The sequence below is a fragment of the Bos indicus genome, chromosome 10 (genome assembly GCF_029378745.1).
Source record: "Bos indicus isolate NIAB-ARS_2022 breed Sahiwal x Tharparkar chromosome 10, NIAB-ARS_B.indTharparkar_mat_pri_1.0, whole genome shotgun sequence".
In the NCBI taxonomy this organism is placed as follows: domain Eukaryota; kingdom Metazoa; phylum Chordata; class Mammalia; order Artiodactyla; family Bovidae; genus Bos; species Bos indicus.
This window is the reverse complement of record NC_091769.1, coordinates 102,309,542-102,322,318: the sequence shown is the minus strand read 5'-3', so window position 1 is coordinate 102,322,318 and position 12,777 is coordinate 102,309,542. Positions and strand designations below refer to the sequence as shown.

The window sequence follows — 12,777 nt, the reverse complement described above, 5'->3', positions numbered from 1 at the left end:
ATTGTGTGACTGAATATCTACATGTACATATATAGAAAAATTTCTGATCCGTGCATCAAAATGATGAGAGTGAGGCTGTCCCTAGGTGGGAGATGCTTCTTGGTTTTCTGATTTCTGCTTCCTTCTGCCTTCAGGATTTTACTGTCACTGTCCTTGCTTATCTGAAGTCAGGGCCTCACGGGCGTGTGACCTGTGCAGGTGCAGAGGCCCCTACACTAGAAGAGCCTCATGTTTGATTTCATGCTCTACTTTCACCCTTCTGGATTCTAAATAATTTATGAACCAGGCATCCCACATTTTCATTTTGCACTGAACCTGCTAATTACATGGCTAGTCTTGTCAGCATGTAAATTTATCTAATCAGAATCCCAGAAGGAGCAAATAGAGTGGGGAGAGGTAAATATCCAAAGAGATGATAGCTGAGCATTTTCTAGGATTGATTAAGTATGTGAATTTGTAAATTTAGGAAACAGAAAATCTCAGACAAGTATTACTATAAAGGAATTCTTAGATAGATACATGAGAGAAAATGATGAACACCAGAAACAGAGAAACACCCTAAAGACTGCCGGGGAGGGAAGACTTACTTTTGGAGAAACAACGAATGGATGAACAAATGACTTTTCAGCAGCAACCACGTGAGCACCGTAGCCGTGTGGAAGAGTGTCCAAACAGTCTCCAGAGAAATAACTGTCAATTTAGAACTGGATTCCCAGCAAAGCTGTTTTACAGAAGTAAGGGCAAAATAGACATTTTCAGACTTAAGAAAGCTGAGTGTGTTTTCCACCAATGCATCCTCACTAAAAGATACAATTTTAGGGAGAAGGAAAGTGATCTCAGGAGAGATTCTGAGATGCAAAAACTGTTGGTGAATAAAGATCTAAACAATGTTGACTGTGTAAAACCATGGTCAAAATGTCTTAATTTGTAGGGTTAACAACCAGAAAACTGAAATATTGAACAAAAATGGCACATAACTTGGGAAGTGATAGGAATTTAGTGGTCTGAGGTAGTGTTTCTCCAATTTTTACATGCACATGAATCTTGAAATGTGTAAAACACCAAATTGATTGAAAAAAGCATAGAAAGCCTGAGTAGTCCTTTAATCCTTGAAGAAACTGGTCAGTGAGTAAAAATCCTCGTGCTGGGAAAACACTTGGTACAGTTTTTATATTTGTTTGTTCACTTATGTGTGGCTGCTCTGGGTCTTCACTGCTCTCTCCAGGTGCAGCAGGCAGGGCTCCTCTCTGGCTTCAGGCATTGGCCTCCTGTTGCCAAGCGCAGGCTCTGGTGCTGAGGCTTAGTGGTGGGGTGCCCCGGCCAGGTTGCTCCGTGGCACGTGGGAATCTTCCCAGACCAGGAGTGGACCCGTCTCCAGCCCCGGCTGGCAGATCCTTAGCCACTGGGCCATCGGGGAGTCACCTGGTGGTTTCTGAAGTGAGTTCTGCCAAGCACTCAAGGCACAGATAATGCTGGCCTTTCACAAATTCAGAGAACAGAAACAATGGAATTATTTCTTCCAACTCATTGTATAAGGCTAGCATTACCTTGATTCCAAAAACACACAGAGTATGAAGGCCAGATTTTAAAACAAACTTTGGATGGATTTTCTTTCAACATATTTAGCACTTTGTCTTATTATTTACCTCAGTTTTTTGGAGCAACTTGACCATAGACAGGTCTTTAAGATGATTCTGCAAAGGTGAGAAAGGAGTTCAGTGTCCTGCTTTACTTGTGCTTGCACTTGATGCTTCTTCCTGTTACTGGGCTTCCTTTTTGTCAGCTGACCTTATCCTGCTCTTGGGAGAAGATGGAATCACTACTAAGTGTCATTGTAGGTATTTCTGTATTTAAAATCACAGTTTTGATGACTAAATGGAGGAGGTGGAAACTTTTATTATGATTAGAATAAAATCTCAATTTTTATTCAGAAATTTTACCACTCATCTTTCAGTTTAATTACCTTTTTAAGATAAATTTTCCCCAGAACTACTTAGGATAATAGAAAAGCCTCCTCAGATGCTTTTAATGTGTCCTGTCAGGCTTTCTTTGGAAGTGGAACTGAGAACTCTTCTGATGATTTAATTTTTATGTACTTTGAACCAGAAAAAATTCTATTCATTCAGTATCTTGAAGACTTCATGGAATATTGGAAAATGAAAGAGTTACTTTTTGATCTCATATTTAAATACATGTGATATTTATGGGAAAAAACAAAAAACAAAAAAACCCAAACTTTTATTCAGAGTATTGATTTCTGTTTTCGGCTATCTTATTTCTTTTGATCTATTGCTAATCTCCTGATCAGTTTCCTAAGCTAGAAACTTGCAAATAATACTTGATCCTTCTCTATTTTGACTTTTTTATTTCTTATTTCTCACAAAAATCCTGTAATTTTTCTTTGAACATGACCCTTGGATTAACCTTTTCTGTTCTCAGTGCCCTGACTTGTATTACCTTATACATGGATTGTTGATAATAAGGTTCTTTTTGTTTTAAACTGGACTTTCTGCAAGTTCTCTCTCCCATTTTATGCATTTTATACATATCCTGTTATAAATAATATGCAGCCTCATTAAAATTCAACATTATTGTGCTATTCTTCTATTTCAGAACTTTTAGTGCCTTTTTTTCTAGTTAATTATTCACGTCCAAATTCTTTTCTTGCTTTCAGGCTTAGCTCTGTTTTCTCCTGTCTTTTTCTTCAGTTACCCCGATATTCCACCTACTTACAAGTCTGGTTGGTTTTTACTCCCTTACAGTTCTGGGTCTCTCCCACCCCCTGAGGCCCCGCGTTATCTCCTTCCCCACCTTCATACTTTGCTCTTTCCCACCTGCCCAGACCCTGTGCAGTAGCTTCCTTCTCTGAACTGTGGCCCTGGAAGTCCTTGGTAGGGAGCGCGGTCCTGAGCGGTTGTCTTGCATTTTGTTCGCAGCTGCTGTTTTTATTCTGGATTGTGGACTCTTAAGGTCATCTTCATATGTGTTTCCAACCCTGTTGCCCTGCTCCCTCCCCACGGTTGGTAACTGTACAGAGTTTCGCAGTAGTCTAATAATTCCGCAGTTCATGTGTGTGTTTCTAGTGTCGTCTGGAGATTGGTGCTTCCAGGTTCAGGAAGTATCTTTGTTTCATGATGAAACTTTGGACTGCTTGTGTGAGTAGTGATTCTAGTTTTTCTTTTTACCTTTCCTGCTGCCTTCCTTTTGACCATTCTGCTCCACCCAAGTATAGAAGAAAGTCTTTAAATGGACCGCTGAGCATTGTTAGTCATTCTGGTGTTTAATGAAGTGGAGCATGTGTTCTTTTTGAATTTTCTTTATTCATCATGGTTGATCTGTATTTCAGAGATTTTTTGTCATTATGGCAAAAAAGGATAAATTTTGTCATGTAACTATAAAGGGTGGATTTGAGTTGATTTCTAATTGTGGTGCATTCATAGTTGTGAGGTACTTGGCTATCAACGATGACTTGGAAGACTCAGGTTTGAATCTTGACCTGACCGTTGACCACTTACGTTCCTTGGGTAAATCACATGAACTCTGTGAGCCTAGGTCCCCATCGGCCAAAGTTAATGGTACCTATCCCACAATGTCGTTACAACATCAGTGAGACAATCGATATGAATCGCCAATTGCTGGATAACCGCCAGTTATGATTATTTATTCAACAGGGGATTCTACTGTAAAGCTGTACTCTAAATTAGAAAAACAATTATTTAGGACTTCTTCGTAAGGACAGATTATTAGTTCTTTCTTGCAGTCACTTTGTTAGCATATCTGGGAGTAATTCCAACTAAAGTTATATTTCTAATACTAAAAATCTAACAACAAATATTTCATAAATGTTATTGGTAGTTGAAATTTTATTAGCATTTCTAAAGAGTTGATTTGTGTATTGGGGGTACGTGTGCTTACTTGTTTAGTCGTGTCCGACTCTTTGAGCCCCATGGACTATAGCCCTCCAGGCTCCTCTGCTCATAGAATTTTCCAGCAAGGATACTGAAATAGAGTGCCATTTCCCACTCCAGGGGATCTTCTCAACCCAGGGATTGAACCCATGTTTCTTGCGTCTCCTTAAAAATAACATGCCAAATGAAGATTGTGTTTCTTTGTTTCCTTCTTTAACTTTTCAAACGTTCTAGGTTCTGAACAACCTTCTGTATGTTAGGTTAACAGTCTTATGCTAAAATATGCACGTGTGTTCAGTTGCTCAGTCATGTCCGACTCCTTGCGACCCCATCAGCTGTAGCCAACCAGGCTCCTCTGTCCAAGGAATTTTCCAGGCAAGAATACTGGAGTGGTTGCAATTTCGTACTCCGTGGGATCTTCCTGACCCAGGGATCGAACCTGAGTCTCTTTCATCTCCTGGATTGGCAGGCAGAGTCTTTGCCACTACACTACCTGGGAAGCCCCAAAATATGCATAAAATATGCATAAAATGAGTAATAAAACATCTAGATTGCCTGATACATAGTAAATGCTCTATAAACTATATATGTATCTGAAAGGTGAAGAAGCCTAGATTTTAAAAGAGCTAGTATAGTGCATTATCAGTGTCTCAGATTTTTAGCTTGATACATAAGTGATTGTTATCTCTTAACAAATAATTTATTGTGAAACCCAAAATATGTCCAGCAATAAATAGGGACACGTAACCACCAAAAGATCTTGAAGTTTCAGGCTGTGTCTTCCTAGTCTTTCTCTCACTACAGCCAGAGTCTTCATTCCTAAATGTAAGTTTGATCATGTCACTTTTATATTCAAAACCTTTCACTTCATTCCCATTGCTCTGGGGGTTCATTCATTCACATGCATTTGTTAAGAAGCAGATACTGTTTTGGGTGCTGGGAAAGAGTAGTGAGCATTTTTTAAATTGGCGTGTAATTGCTTTATAATGTTGTCAGTTTCTGCTGTACATCAGAGTGAATCAGCTATATGTATACATGTATCCCCTCCCTCTTGAGCCTCCCTGGTGAGCATTTTTTTAAAAAGATAGATTACACACAGACTTGCAAGTTGAATAATGTGATCTTCATTTAATGTTTGTTTCTGGGTTTATAAGATCTTCAAATGAGTGCTGACTGAGTATAGAGATTCAAAATGCCTTGCCTCCAGTAATATGAGCAGCAACCATTTCTGTCTTCCTCAGTCCCTGGTGCCCTTGTAAGAAGGTTGCTTTTTTCTTTTTCTTTTCTGGAGGTGAGGCGCGGGGTGGCCATGTAATCGGCAGGTCCTACAAGTTGTCCTGCGGGAGCCATCCAGAGGAGGGACGGCTGTGCACTGTTTATGCAGCCGTCCGTGCCGTCCGGTGGAGGGACGGCTGTGTGCTGTTCACGCAGCCGTCAGTGCCGTCCTCGGATGTTCACGCTGAGAGTTCTTTGCTCTTTGGTGTCAGACTCTGGGCTTCCCAGGTGGCTCGGTGGTAAAGGATCTGCTTCCCAGTAAAGATGTGGCGATCCCTGGGTGGGGAAGATCCCCTGGGATCTTCTTCCTGGGAAGAAGGAAATGGCAACTCATTCCAGTGCTCTTGCCTGGGAAATCCCTTGGACAGAGGAGCCTGGCAGGCTGCAGTCCACGGTGTTGCCAAAGAGTCGGACACGACTTAGCAACTAAAACAGCAAAACAAAACCCAGACTCCATGAAAGCCATCCCTAACAGGATAGCCTTGTGAAATATAGAGGTATTTATGTTTTGTTACTGCAGACTTTGCAGAAACACATCTCATTTACTAAATAAGACTACATTTCTTTTTCTTCTGGGTAATTTGCCACTAGATGGTGCTAGGAATTGCACCAGGCAGCTTGAAGACACAGCTACTTTTTGGCCATATGATGCAAGGGAAAAATACCTGATTTGAGTCATGTACAGACTGTTTCAAAAACAATGACTTAGTCATCGTTTGTCATTCAATTCCCTTTAGGTGTTTGGAAAGTATTTTATCAAAATAATGTTTTTAAAAACCTATATTTGTTATATTGTCAAAATCGTCATTTAAAAAACTTTATAGTTTTGCATGTGTGTGCCCACTGTTGCTTATGTTTCAGTGTAAGCCTGCAGTGCTTAAGGAAATCTTAGGGGTTAAATATTTGTGATGTTTTATTCTAAAATCAAAGGATGATTCCACTTAAGGATGTTGGTTGACATCATCTCCCTAGTGTAAATCCAGTCTGACTCATTACTTCTGCTGTCCTAGGTCACGTTAGCTAGAATGGAGTGCATTGACTTCCTGCAGGAATGCTCAGAGAAGAGTAAGCGGGCGGTAGGGGCAGAGGAGGAGCCGCAGCAGCGTGTGGCCGAGGCTCGGGTCTGGGTTCAGCCTGAACCTGGGAAGTTTTGGAGCAAGAGAGAGGAGGCAAGCGTTTTAAACCCAAACAGCTCATTTGTGTGATTTCCTGTGTTTTCCTTTTAGTGGGTTCTTTGGTAATCAATTCTAGTCTACGTCTCACAGTGGAACATGGCTTCCTGTGCAGCTTTTTCTCCTTTCCTGATGGATCTTTGGTTTTCAAGTCATTTGGGACCAGGGATAAGAAATGCCATGTGGTTTACATGGGTCATCTGTAGGAGACTTTTGGGAGATGGCCGCGCCACATGCTCATGCAGTTATTAGCGGGATTAGTGCCCGTGGTGTCGAGTGCTTTCTCTGAAATTAAAAAGTGCTGATCTAGCAGATATCATGCACTCAGTCTTTAATTATTCAAGCTAATCCAGTATGCATAAATGGAATCCATAGATAGTCATTCCTGAAACTATTTTTTATTGTCAACTTTCTCACATATTAAATCTTTTTTTTTTTAAGAAGCTAACACCATCCATGAGAAAATGTATTGGTTTTGTGGTCTTGATTTCAGCTGAGCAACTGTTTTTGACCATTTAAAATAATTAACTAAATGAGTCACATTTGACCCTGGTTAGTTTAAAAAATTAATTGGATTATATGTAGAATGCTGGTGCTTTTATTGTCTTCCAGGTCGTCGGTGTTGTATATCTTCTAGAGAGGATATACAGGTTTATACCTAAAACAAATAGCCTATCTCAGTCTCTTGCATAAAATATTACTGCCTATGATTTCATGTGCTTTTACCACATCTCATGTGTGCCTTTAGCATCTGTTTATGTATGCAGGCATGTTTTGGGTTTATAGCTCTTTGTATGTTAGAAGAAGAATCTATTTTAATCAGTCTATCTTTATTAGTCTTAGACATTTTGTTTTTATTTTAAAAATCCTGGCAAGAGTCACTAACTTTAAAAATGATTGAATTTAATGGCTCAAATTCCCTGTTTCTATTTTAAAATTATGTTGAAATACTAAGTTTTATAGTTGCAATATTAAGTTTTAAGTTTTATATAGTTATGTAGTTTTTTAAGATTTGAAATTTAGTGTGCAAATAAGGTATCTGTTCTATAAAGGAATTTAGAATCTGTGCTTCTGTTTGATAAATATGTAAAATTAAGTGAATTTTATTTTAAATGTATCTTAAAATGTACCAATTTTCAAATACAGATTTAAGGGCATTTTCAAAGGTAGAATAAAAAAATAAGGAACTTAAAAAAAAAAGATGAAAATAGAGCAAAAGTCAGATAACAGGAAAGTGAAATAGATGATGTAGAAATCTGGGCTGAGATAGTCATTGTAATTGTGTCTTAAATTTAACCCTGAGGTTACTAAGAGATAGATAGAAAGGGAAAATTCTTTGGCCTACATAATTTGTATTTTTTTTCCTAGAGGAAAAGCATATAAGTTCGTGTAGAGCTGTAGCTTTCAAGCTTTTTGAACTATTATGCATAGGACAAAATAGGTATGTTTTTGTATGGCAACTCAGTATGTGTGTTTATGTATGTGTGTATGAAACAGAAACAGTATGTACAGACACACACGCTTTTCCCACTAACGTTTGTGTAGTGTTTGTTATCTGCCAGGCCTTCCTTTGAATCCTTACGGTAATTTCTTTAATTTCCTAAATCCCCAGACCATATGATGTAAGCACTGTCACTGCCCCTAATGACAGGACTGAGGCACAGCTGTGCTACCTGCTGAGCCCGGGGACACACAGTTTGCGCTTCCCTGGTGGCTCAGATGGTGAAGAATCTGCCTGCAGTGCAGGAGACCTGGGTCCACTCCCTGGACTGGGAAGATCCCCTGGAGAAGGCATGACTACCCACTCCAGTATTCTTTCCTGGAAAATTCCATGGACAGAGGAGCCTGGCGGGCTATAGACCAGGGGTAGCAAAGAGTCAGACATGACTTAGCGAATAAACTTTCACTTTCTTTCACACAGTTATTGAACAGCATATCTAGGAATCAAAGCTGGGCAGTCAGGCATCAGAGTCTTATGTTCTTAACCATTGTTCTGTACTGCCCTCTTTTCCCTCTCTCATGTGCTTAGACTTTTTACATTCACATGTACCTACACATGTATACCTAACACAGTAACCTCAGATACGCAGATGACACCACCCTTATGGCAGAAAGTGAAGTGAAGTGAAGTCGCTCAGTCATGTCCAACTCTTTGCGACCCCATGGACTATAGCCCACCAGGCTCCTCAGTCCATGGGATTTTCCAGGCATGAATACTGGAGTGGGTAGCCTTTCCCTTCTCCAGGGGATCTTCCTGACCCAGGGATCAAAGCCAGGTCTCCCGCATTGTAGGCAGACACTTTACTGTCTGAGCTACCAGGGAAAGCAAACAAAAGTTCTGAACCCTGTTGTCATCCTGGAATGACATATTCTATAGCACTGTGGTCCATGTCAGGTGTTGCTTACTGTGCACGTGTGAATGTGTGTAAGAATGAGTGTGTATGTGTGTGAGTATTCTAAAATGGAGATAAAGATAGAAAAATAGAGAGATGGCAGTGGGGAGGAGAGACAGACACACAAACTTGTGAAGCCTGATGTGAACTAGGACTGGATTTCTATATTTAAGAGGAAACAGCATTATTTGTTGAGGTTTCTGGAAAGGTTTCCCTGCAAAGTCAAATAATGTTCCTAATTTGTCAGGTTCTATAAACTCATATTTTAGGGATTTATCCCATAGACCTGAAATTTTGCCTTTTATCCTAGCAATTTCGTACCTTAGTGAAGAAGAACTAAAGAGCTTCTTGATGAAAGGGAAAGAGGAGAGTGAAAAAGTTGGCTTAAAGCTCAACATTCAGAAAACTAAGATCATGGCATCCGGTCCCGTCACTTCATGGCAAATAGATGGGGAAACAATGGAAACAGTGAGAGACTTTATTTTCTTGGGGCTCCAGAATCACTGCAGATGGTGACTGCAGCCTTAAAATTAAAACGCTTGCTCCTTGAAAGAAAAGCTATGACCAACCTAGACAGCATATTGAAAAGCAGAGACGTTACTTTACTGACAAAGGTCTGTCTAGTCAAAGCTTTGGTTGTTCCAGTAGTCATGTGCTGGGGTCCAGCCCCGGTGGATCCAGGGGTTTCAAAGGGGAGACGGCTTCGGCGATCAGGAAACAACAGCTTACTTAAATGTTAATTAAAGATATAAAGAGTGGTTAAATAAGGATAGCTCAGTGAGGAAATTCAGTGGAGAAAAGAGGCTGAATAATTCAGCCAGAAGGTGAGAGAAAGAACGACATGGGGAGACCAAGCTTCGGTGAACAAGGCCCGCACTTTATTTTCCAAAGTAGTTTTTATACCTTAAGTTATGCATAGAGAATAATGGGGGAAGGGGTAGAGTCATGCAAGGACAGCAGTCCTTGATCCTTATCGAAGCCAGGCTTTCTTCCTGCAAACTTATCATATGCAAAAGTTTAGGTGATTTGCATCATCTTCTGGCCCAGAGGCCTGTTAACATTTTAAGAAACTTATTTTTCTCTAAAGGTGATTATTCTAAAGTCAGGTGCCATCCTCCAAAAGCATTAGATAAAGTTGCATTCCCATAGGGCAAAGGTGTGGTGGGCTATAACAAGAAAAAGAATTAACTCAAGGGTCCAAGATTACAAACATTAAAGCTACTACTTACACCAATTATATTAATCAATACACTGCAAGGGACACAGCAAGTAAGGGATATGGAAACTTAGCAGCAAACATTGGCCCAACAAGTGAAAAACCCTTCACCAATACCATTTCTAATCAATCTTTTAACCTCTCAAAGGAATCTGTATTCAGACAGTTTAGAACATCTCATGCCTCTCACAGTTGGGAGGCTCTGAACAATCACATGTGGCCGGAAAAACCTATTCAGGCAGGCTAGAGGACTTCCAAAGGAGTTTGTAGGTTGAAACACTATCACACCCAGGAACTTTATTAACTGGAGCTGTAAGTTAACTCTTTTTTCAGAGAGAGGTGGTGGGGGACAGCCCCCCGTAAAGTCAGAGGTGTAGGTGAGAGCACAAAGCAGAAAGTAGGCAGACTCTGGTTTTGGGGGTAGATGCTCGAGAATTTCCAGGGGGACTCTTGAGGCTCGATCCCGCCTTTGCATATGCCCAGCCTCCTTCCTCGTGACCTTTGCCAGGGGCAGAGCTCCTGCTCCCGGCATCTCCCCCTTTTTTATTTCTTAAAACAGCCAGATGCAGCTCAGTCGCGAGCTTCTGAATGTTCTGCTGAAGAATCCTGACAATACAAGGAAGAAAGATTATGAGAAGCAAAATTAGAACTAAAGATATTAGACAGAATGTTTTTTCCAGAAATAAAGTTAGAAAAGGTGTGAAACAAGTCGTTAGCTGCTCCAGTGGCGGTAAAATCCAGTGGAAAGTGTTCCAAGGTCTGTATTTGATTATGAAGTTTCCCTAAGTCCAGGCCAATGTCAGAGCTGTTCCAAACACCTGAGATAGGATTTTTAATTTTTTCCCATTCATAATCTGTTTCGTTTACCTTTAAAGATGTCACGCATATCCACGGGTAATCAGCGTGACAAGACAGAGCCATTTTCACTTTTAAAGCCTGTAACTCAGTCCCAATATGCATTATTGCCTCTTCCAAGGCATCTACCCTCATCTCCAACTTTCTATCTATAGCTTCCTGTGTTGCTAGAGTTAGAGAAACATTTTTAGACCCGGTATCAACATATTGGGCAGTATGCAGTTGTTAAGTCAATGATATTGCTGCTATTAAAGCTGCTATTCCCAGGATAAGCAAGCCCACAAACCGTCATGATCGCATTAAATCCTGTAGTTGTTGTAATACAGCAAGACCAAAATTATCATATCAATAAGTGGTTACATCATAAGATAAGGTGGATGTTGTAACACTACAAAGGAGCAAACATTATATTGAGGGTTTAAACAAGATGAAAGCATACATTGTTCACAAGTCACTACATTGGGTCCACCAGTGAAAGTCATATGTACATTAAGTTTTCCAGAATCGTTGGTAAAGAGAAAAACATAAGAAGAGGGTAGACAAGCCAAAACAGAATAAGTAGAATTATTTTCTGGTTGGAGTTCGCACTGCAGCAGCCCCATCAGTCTCGCCAGGATCTCGATGTTTATCTTGCCTCCCCTTCTGGCGGGCTCCTCTTTTGTGATCGAAGCAATGGGGAAACTGGATGTCTGGGGGTTTGCAGCATGGCGAATCAGCCTGTCCCGGATCTAAATTGGAGAATCTGCATCCTGTGGAAAAATACAAGCACATCCTCGACCGCTAGTTAATAATGGGTCAGGACCTTTCATTGTCCTGAGAGGAGGTCCTTCCATTTGACTAGTGGTTTTGTATCTTGTTGTTCCGGACGAATCAGCATTTAGGTTATTTATTACAAAGAGAGCATGTTGTAAGATCTGATGGGGGGAACTATACTTAAATTCCCCTTCCTTTAATTTTTTGAATTTGTATTTTTAATGTTTGATGTGCGCTTTCCACAATGGCTTGTCCCTGTGGAATATAAGGGATGCCTGTATTATGTTTAATTTGAAACTTTATACAAAATTCCTGAAAAGACTTAGAAGTGTAAGCAGGAGCATTGTCAGTTTTCAGAGCTTTTGGCAGGCCCAAATATGAAAAACAAGTAAAGAGATGTTGTATCACATCTTTAACTGCCTCTCCGGTACGAGCAGTTGCAATAATAACATGAGAAAAGGTATCTACGGTTACATGAACAAAGGACAGTTTTCCAAATGAAGAGACATGAGTTACATCCATTTGCCAGAGTACGTTAGGTTTGAGACTGTGAGGATTAACTCCCATAGGTAGACTATCCGCCCCTGGCAGTCATGTATGGATGTGAGAGTTGGACTATAAAGAAAGCTGAGCGCCAAAGAATCGATGCTTTTGAACTGTGGTGTTGGAGAAGACTCTTGAGAGTCCCTGGACTGCAAGGAGATCCAACCAGGCCATCCTAAAGGAAATCAGTCCTGAATATTTATTGGAGGGACTGATGCTGAGGCTGAAGCTCTTAATACTTTGGCCACCTGATGCGAAAAACTGACTCATTGGAAAAGACCCTGATGTCTGGGGAAGATTGAAGGCAGGAGGAGAAGGGGACGACAGAGGGTGAGATGGTTGGATGGCATCACTGACTCGATGGACCTGAGTTTGAGTAAACTCCAAGAGTTGGTGATGGACAGGGAGGCCTGGTGTGCTGCAGTCCATGGGGTTGCAAAAAGTCAGACACAACTGAGCGACTGAACTGATACCTCCACATGTTCATGAAACACTTTTTAGTATATTCAGTTCTTTTTTTAGTACTTTCGTTCCAAAATGCCCACTGAACCCAATAAATTGGTATTTTTATCCACTAACAGGTCATAGCCCACAGTTGAAAAAAACTGGTCTAGAGAGACTGGAGTGGGGAAGGCAGGTGGATTGATTGTCAGTGTCTGGAA

General features: G+C 40.6%; 1 protein-coding gene across 7 annotated transcripts in view; it reads left to right on the top strand.

Moving 5' to 3' along the window:
* Positions 1-12,777, top strand: part of RPS6KA5 (ribosomal protein S6 kinase A5) — a 196,289-nt gene that overhangs the window by 65,624 nt on the left and 117,888 nt on the right. The window lies entirely within an intron of this gene.